Genomic DNA, 8,582 nt, shown 5'->3' with positions numbered 1-8,582 from the left:
CAGTGAGTGTGCTTCTGGTCCTACTGTGTCCCAGGCACTTTACTGGATGCTGGTCCTTTCCAAGTGTCTCCTCCTTGGACAGCCATTTCCCTAAGGAATAAGGTTTTTATTGTTGTTGGGTTGTTTGTTTGTTTGTTTGTTTGTTTTCTGAGATGGGGTCTAGTTCTGTCGCCCAGGCTGGAGTGCAGTGGCATGAACATGGCTTACTCCAGCCTTGACCTCCCGGGCTCAAACAATCCTCCCACCTCAGCCCTACTACCCAAGTAGCTGGGACTACAGGCACACAACACCATGCCCAGCTAATTTTTTATTTTTTTGTAGAGACAGGGTCTCCCTATGTTGCCCAGGCTGGTCTTGAACTCCTGGGTTCAAGAGATCCTCTTGCCTTGGCCTCCCAAAGTGCTGGGATTACAGGAATGAACTACAGTGCCTGGCCCAGGAATAATGTTTTAACATCTATATCTCTAGTGCCCTAGGCAGTGCCTGGCATTCCAAAAGGTGCTTGAATGGTTATGAGTTGTGGTTTTAGAATTATTTTTTGTTTGTTTGGTTTTGGTTTTTATTTTTGTTTTTGTTTTGAGATGGAGTCTCGCTCTGTCATCCAGGCTGGAGTGCAGTGGTGTGATCTTGGCTCACCGCAACCTCCCCATCCCAGGTCCAAGTGATTCCCCTGCCTCAGCCTCCTGAGTAGCTGGGATTACAGGTGCCCACCACCATGCCCAGCTAATTTTTGAATTTTTAGTAGAGACGGGGTTTCACCATGCTGGCCAGGCTGGTCTTGAACTCCTGACCTCGGGTGATCCACCCTGCCTCAGCCTCCCAAAGTGCTGGAGTTACAGACATGAGCCACCGCTCCTGGCCTAGAATTATTCTTTTAAACAAATTCAAATGGTGGTTGGGGGCAAGTCATCTGCTCTGGCCCTGTTAGGTGTGGGACAGGACATTGCTCTATGGGAACTGGCCTGACAGGCATAGGTTTTCTAGAAGCATGGTCATAGAAATCCTCTATTTGGGCTTTTAAATTGTAGTGGTCCCTCGGTAGAGTTGGACACATTTTCTCCCTTCTCCAGGTCACCTTCCTGCCATAAATCCTGGACCAGCTAGAGGAGGAATCACTTGACTGATGAAGAAATGGAAGGAGTGCTTTGTGAACACTGGAGGCCGTCCTAATTGCAGGACCAGCTGGAGAAGATAGCCTAAAATAAATTTCAGTCATACAGGAATTTTTAAAAGAAAAGGATACCTTCCTTTCCCAACGTAGGCTCTTCTGCTAAATTATTGTAACATCATCATGTCCTTAAAACATCAAATATGAGAGCCAAATTATATTCAGCAGTGTCTTAGGCAACAACCACATACGTATAATATAGACGATGATATCATGGCTGACTCAATATAATTACACCCTTGCTCATAAACCCTATCTTTCTTTCTAGGCATTCAAAGCACATGACAGACATTATCTTGTTGCTTTTCCCAACACACTTGCCAGGTAGACAGGAAGCAGGTATCATTATTGTCTTCATCTCATGTAGGTATAGACAGCTTTCCTGGGAACTATTTGCTTAAAGCCCCACTGGCAATAAGAGCTACTGGAAAAAAAATGGCTAGAGTCCTAATTTAAAAAACAGAACTTCCTGCTGAGGCAACTTCAGGTCACAATGCTGGGATATTTCTGATTTCAGGCATTCTTAGATGGGGGCACAATGGGTTAGTTATTTTCCTTTATTTGCAGGTGTTTCAGAGGGATTGAGGTAGCAGATATAATCAAATCGATGCAACTATTGGCACTTTCTGAGTGTTCAGCATCTATGGAGAACTTCAGCATCTATTTTCTTTCCAAGATGGCAGTGGCATTACCAAGCATAGCTCAATGAAGTACGACTGGCAACACAATCTAAAACGTCAATATGATTCTACAATGTTTTGCCATTACAGGCAATTCTACTATCATTGAAAACATTTAGAGTTGTAGATGCCTGAGTTCAAGTACCAGCTCTGACATTAACTGGTTGAATACTTTTGAACAAGCCCTTAATCGCTCTGGTTCTCATTTTTCTTATCCACAAAATGGGAACAATATTTACCTTCCTCGAAGACACTAAGGGTAAAAAGAGATTATATATATGTTTCATAAACATTGAAATGCTATAGAAAAACAAAGCATTACAAAGATTAGACCACTACAATTACAGGCCCTAATACAGTTTATATTTCCTATCAATGGGGCCTATTTCCAATGGGTCATCTGTGCAAAAAACATGTCTTTAAAACTGCCAATTAGGCTGAGCACAGTGGCTCGTGTCTATAATACTAGTACTTTGGGAGGCCGAGGTGGGCATATCACTTGAGGCCAGGAGTTGAAGACCAGCCTGGCCAACATGGTGAAATCCTGTCTCTACTAAAAATACAAAAATTAGGTGGACATGCCTGCAATCCCTGCTACTTGGGAGGCTGTGGCAGGAGAATAGCTTGAACCAGGGAGGCGGAGGTTGCAGTCAACCAAGATGGCGCCCCTGCACTCCAGCCTGGATGACAGAGCAAGACTCTGGTTTTTTTTTAAAAAAAAAACAAACCTGTAAATTATTCTCTCTCTGGAAAATCAGGAGAAAAGAAAATTAAGAGGAGAAAGGAGGCCTGGGGCTATAGGTCTATCAGAATTTAAGGAATGTGACAAATATGAACCGCATGCCAATGTGGTAGAATTCAAGTCTATATACACCGTACAGCCCAGGAAGCTTGGAAAGTAAAGCTTTCCTGTGCCCTCTGGAATGTGGACCCTTTGTCCACGATCATAAGGTAAAGAATTCCATAGGAAGTATGTATTTAATTAATTGTAGCCAGAAATTAGATATGGGTAAGCCAAATTCCATTGTGCAACGTTATTGCTTCTTCAACCTAGATACGTGCATACTTTAACCCACGCTCAAACCCACAAGATTTGAACTCCTAACCTTTAAAACGCAAGGCAGCTACTTTGACCACCAGGCATCCCGGTTCTTGTTTACCAGGACTGGGAGTTCTCCTCACACAGAGCCCCATTTATTCCATGACCCTAGCAGAGTAACACTAAGAAACCCAAAAGCATATCCATTTTGAAATAGTGTCTGTGGCACCAAAAGGATTCTGGAGCTCTGAATCAGCCCCTTACCTCATGGCAAAATTTACAGGCTTGAAGAGTTAAATGAAAATCAGATTGGAATGCAGGGACTTCTATTTTTCTGTAATGACATGTTCTGAGGAGAAGGAGGGTAATTTTCTTGGACATTCCTCTAAAACCAGTGCACTTGCAGTGGTTTTTTTTTTTCTTTCTTTCTTTTTTTTTACAAAACTATCCTAAACAGACCCAGGGCTCACTGCCATCTCTGGGTGCCAGGACTCTGGGCCACAGGGGCCATTTGTCCAGGGAATATAATTAAAATCAATAATTATTCCTTTCACTTGGCATATGTGAGCCTCTTCTCAAAGCAGTCAGAGAGTGGACTTTAATATCTCCTTCCTTCTCTGAAGTAATGATCACATAAGAGAAATGATTCTCTGAAAATATAATCTTAGAATTTGGCTTCACCTCCAAGTTGAAAGAATTTTGTAAGGAAAGAAAGAAAAAACACTCAAGAAATATGTCTGCTCCTCATGTCTGACTGTGAAAAGTCTATATACTATGACCTGAAAAAGAAAGATAAACATAGTCCATGAAATTCTGTGGCAAAAAGGAATGAAAATGTGCTTAAGAAAAAAACCCCAAAAACTGGAATTGTATTCTCTGCAGGTTTAAAGGCAACCTTTGCCAAAATCTGCTTTCTGGAAACTTTCCTGTAGACCTGGCTGCTACCATCAGCCTTGGCTGTGGGAGAGAGACCTGGAAGACTGTGGTTTGGAATATGTGAATGTTAAAATCAGACATCGTTCCCTTTTCTTTATAACAACAACAAGTCTTTGGTTTTGGCTATATACATACTGGGTTTTCCGGTACCGCCTTGTTCCTTTTTTCACTAGAGGTCAGAACTATTGAGGGGATCTTGATATTTTTCAGTTTGTTTCCGTTTTGACCACTGCTCTCCCCTTTCTTACAATGCCCTTGAGAAGCTAATGGGCTCTGTTTCCATGCTGAAATGAAGAAATGATCGAGCGAGTATGAAATGACGTGTGGAAGGCCACACAGCAAGTTGGAAGAAGATTCTGGATGAGAAACATGAAATTTCCATGTCCTCCCCAGGTCTGTAAATCCAGTCCACTAAGCTAAGTTTTTCTAAGACATTGAGGCCCAAAGATGCATGCTGAACCACAGGCATGAGATGTGACTTCAAACCAAGAGTCAACACTATGCAGAGTGACTAGATACAGAATGCTCTAATAAAATAATTATCACCTGCTGGGGCAGAGTTAAGCTTCAAATCATCTTACTGTGGATTATTCAAATTTATAGCATATTGCATATAATTCAGATAGAACAGGGTAATGTTCAACCTAATCCCATCTGTGAAAAGATTGCGGAACAAACAATAAATATAAAATATAGGAACTGTGTCTCAGTTGCATGTCATATGTCACATACATAAGAACAAGAATTAGAAAATAATAGAACCAATTATTATTGCATCATGGGGAACTATGGAAATAACAGAATCAATTATTATTGCATCACGGGGAACTATGTTTTCAAGAAGCACCTACTGAACTTGGAAGTCATTCTCTTTAACAAAAAACAGATAGTCCGTGTAACCTAACGTATTACACAGCAGCAGCAGCAACAACTGAAAAAGCCGTTCCCAGGCAAAGGGCCATGCCAAAGTCATTTTTATAGGATCTTAAGCGATCTTGCTATGTTTCAGTGGAAGATAGAATCATTCAAGAGGAAACTGGGAATGTGCAGAGCTAGAACTACAGAACATCACAAAGAGCCTTCTTAAAGGAGCAGTGGTGGGCTGAGTGATTGGGAATGCTCTGCAATTAAAGACATACCTGGTTTAACTTTTTTTTTTTTTTTTTTTTTAAGAAATGAGGCTCTCACTATGTTGCCCAGACTGTCTTGAACTCCTGGGCTCAAGTGTTCCTCTTGGCCTCCCAAAGTGCTGGGGTGACAGGTGTGAGCCACCATGTCCCAGCCTATCTTTGACATTTTTCTAACAGCATGTGCTCATTTCATGATCTCTGTGACACATTTCAGTAATTCTCACAATATTTCAAACTTTTTCATCATTGTTATTTCTGTTATACTGATCTGTGATCAGTGATCTTTGATGTTACTGTTGTAATTGTTTTGGGGAGTCATGGGCAGCACCCATATAAGAAGGTGAACCTGATCAATAAATGTGTGTGCTCTGATTGCTCCACCAACCGGCTCCTCCCACTGACTGGCTGTTCCCCCTTTTCTCTCCCCCTCCTCAGGGTCCTCCCTGTTCCCTGAGATACAACAATATTAAAATTAGGTCAATTAATAACCCTACAGTGGCCTCTTAAGTGTTAAGTAAAAGAGTTGCACATCTCTCACTTTATTTATTTATTTAATTTCTTTTGATACGGAGCCTCACTCTGTTGCCCAGGCTGAAGTGCAGTGGCGCCATCTTGGCTCCATGCAACTTCTGCCTCCCGGTTCAAGTGATTCTCCTGCCTCAGCATCCTGAGTAGCTGGGATTACAGGCATGAGCCACCACACCCACCTAATTTTTGTATTTTTAGTAGAGACGAGGTTTCACCATGTTGGCCAGGCTGGTCTCGAACTCCTGACCTCAGATGATCCACCTGCCTCAGCCTCCCAAAGTGCTGGGATTACAGGCATGAGCCATTGTGCCCAGCCAATAAATACATTTTGTAAGGCTATAGTGACCATAGATAGTGATTCTTTGATAGATCTGGGCACAGTCAGTTGAAAACCTTCTGGAAAGGATTCACCATTCTAGATGCCATTGAGAACATTCATGATTCATGGAAGAACATATCCATGTTAACAGGAGTTTGGAAGAAGTTGATTCCAACCCTCATAGATGACTTTGAGGACTTTAAGACTTCAGTGGAGGAAGTCACTGCAGATGTGGTAGAAAGTGTAAGAGAACTAGAATTAGCAGTGGAGCCTGAAGATGTGACTGAATTGCTGCAATCTCATGATAAAAGTTTAATGGATGAGGAGTTGCCTCTTATGGATGAGCAAAGAAAGTGGTTTCTTGAGATGGAAACTACTCCTGATGAAGACTGTGAATATTATTGAAATGACAACAAAAGATTTAAAATATTACGTAAACTTAGTTGTTAAAGCAGCAGCAGGGTTTGAGAGATTGACTTCAATTTTGAAAGAAGTTCTACTGTGAGTAAAATGCCGTCAAATAACTTTGCATGCTACAGAGAAATCTTTCATGAAAAGAAGAGTCAATCGATGAAGCAAACTTCATTGTCTTACTTTAAGAAATGGTTGCATTTTGAAGAGAAGGGGGAGTGGGGGGCTCCTCTAAACCAAAGAGCAGCAGAGTTTGAGAAGCCAGCAGCTCAGGGTTCAGCTGAAGTTAGGAGTGGGGGGTGGCCGCCAAGTGCATGGGGTTGGGGGTGTCCTGGTCTTTGGCTTCTCAACTCCGTCTTGTTTCGACAGAGAACATGTCGTGACTCTTCAGAAATAGGAAGGTTTGTTGTTTACTCACAGTTTCAGGAATCTGATGATGCAGATGAAGATTATGGAAGAGATTCGGGCCCTACCACTAAGAAAATTTGATCATCTCCCCTAGAAGCTAAAAATAAGGCAATCTGAAAAGAATTCACAGGAAGTGAGGACTCAGAAGAAAAAGATCTGAAGACCAAGAAGGATAATTTTCACTCAGCAGAGGATAATGAAGATGAGAACGAAGATCACAAAAATGTATGCCAGCACAGCAGGCAGCATCTAAAGCAGCTTCCAAACAGAGCTCATGGAAGATGTGGGCATGAGGAAGAACAAGAAGAGGATGAGGCACCCTTCTGGGAGAATTCCAGCAGCAATGAAGATTTCCTGATGGAAGATGATGATGATAGTGACTATGGCAATTCAAAAAAGAAAAACAAAAAGATGGTTAAGAAGTCCAAACCTGAGAGAAGAGAAAAGAAAATGTTCAAACCCAGGCTAAAGGCTACAGTGACGCCAAGTCCAGTGAAAGGCAAAGGGAATGTGGGTCGCCCCACAGTTTCAAAGCTATCAAAGGAAAAGACTCATTCTCCCAAGGAAGATGAGGAACCAGAAAGCCCGCTGGAAAAGAAAACATCTACAAGCCCCCACCCAAGAAATCTGGGGATGAAGGCATCTGGGAAGGCTTAAAAGCGACGATGGTTTGGGGAGAGCTTTAAAGAAAAGGAGAGAAGAGGAGGAAAGGAGGAGAGGAGGAGAGAAGAGAAGGGAACAAAGAAAAGAAAGAAAAAGAAAAAGAAAAGAAGAAAAGAGAGGGAGGAAAAAAAGAACCTACTTAAGATAGAAATGGTTTTGTCTATGGCTTGACCCATGGGCTTTCAGTGCTTTTTTCCAATTGTTGAAAGTAACACTTCTCTCTCTCTCTCTTTTAAAAATAAAACCATTGTATGTTTAATTGTTTAAGTTATCTTTTTGTCTATTGGTCTCTTTGCCAATGCCCCCATCCCCACCCCCAGCTGCCCTTTCCCAGTGAAAGCTATGTCAAATTAATCACTGGATTGACTGCTTCATCTTTTTATTTTTAATGGAAGGTGTACCAAAGTTGTAAAGCAGTAAGATTTGAGATGAACACTATGGAAACTTTGCTTTTTGCTAAACAATAGCAAATTGAATAGTAATTTAAAAAACGTAGAAAGATTTTAGTTCAAAATGATTGCTTCTTTCTCTACCTGGACTGTAAAAAAATCAGTTGTCATCCAATATGAGTTTATTTGTCTATGTACACAAGTATAAATGTCTAAAAAAATCATGACTTTAAACTTCCACTGATGAGGCAGGTAGAAGATAAAGATGAATTCTGAACTGGTAAAAAAAAAAAAAAAAAAGAAATGGTCACAGCCACCCTGTGATGATGGTTAATTTCAAGTGTCAACTTGACTAGATTAAGGAAACATACAAACCTCTAAAAGTGTTATTTTGGGGTGTGTCTGCAAGGGTGTTTCTAGAGGAGATTGGCATGTGAGTCTAAGTGGACGAGGAGGGGAATATCTGCCCTTCGTATAGGCAGGCACCATCCAATCTTCCAGGGGCCTGGAGAAAACAAAACAAAAAGGCAGTTATGTTGTGCTGTCTGTTGGAGCTGGAATACACTCTTCCTCTCCTATCCTTGGACAACAACTTCAGGCTCTCCAGTCTTTGGACTCCAGGACTAAAACCAATGGCTTCCCCTGTTCTCAGGCCTCTGACTTCACACTGAGAGTTACACCACCCGCCTCCCTGGTTCTGAGGTCTTTAGACTTGGGCTGAGCCATGCTACCAGCATCTCAGAGTCTCCAGCTTGTAGTCAGCCTGTTGTGGGACTTCTTCGCGTCCATAATCACGTGAGTCAATCTTCCTAATAAATCCCCTGTCATCTGCTTATCTATCTACCCTATTGGTTCTATCTCTTTGAAGAACCCCAACGAATATACATACTAACCCCCAGCAACAACCACCT

General features: G+C 41.8%; 1 pseudogene; it reads left to right on the top strand.

Moving 5' to 3' along the window:
- Positions 1–6,310: 6,310 nt before the first annotated feature.
- Positions 6,311–7,305, top strand: LOC116457436 (nuclear ubiquitous casein and cyclin-dependent kinase substrate 1-like; annotated as a pseudogene).
- The last annotated feature ends 1,277 nt before the right edge of the window (positions 7,306–8,582 follow it).

This window comes from Hylobates moloch, unplaced genomic scaffold (assembly GCF_009828535.3).
Source record: "Hylobates moloch isolate HMO894 unplaced genomic scaffold, HMol_V3 SCAFFOLD_18, whole genome shotgun sequence".
Classification (NCBI taxonomy): domain Eukaryota; kingdom Metazoa; phylum Chordata; class Mammalia; order Primates; family Hylobatidae; genus Hylobates; species Hylobates moloch.
Note: the sequence above shows the minus strand (reverse complement) of the source record. Positions and strands in the feature narration are given on the sequence as shown.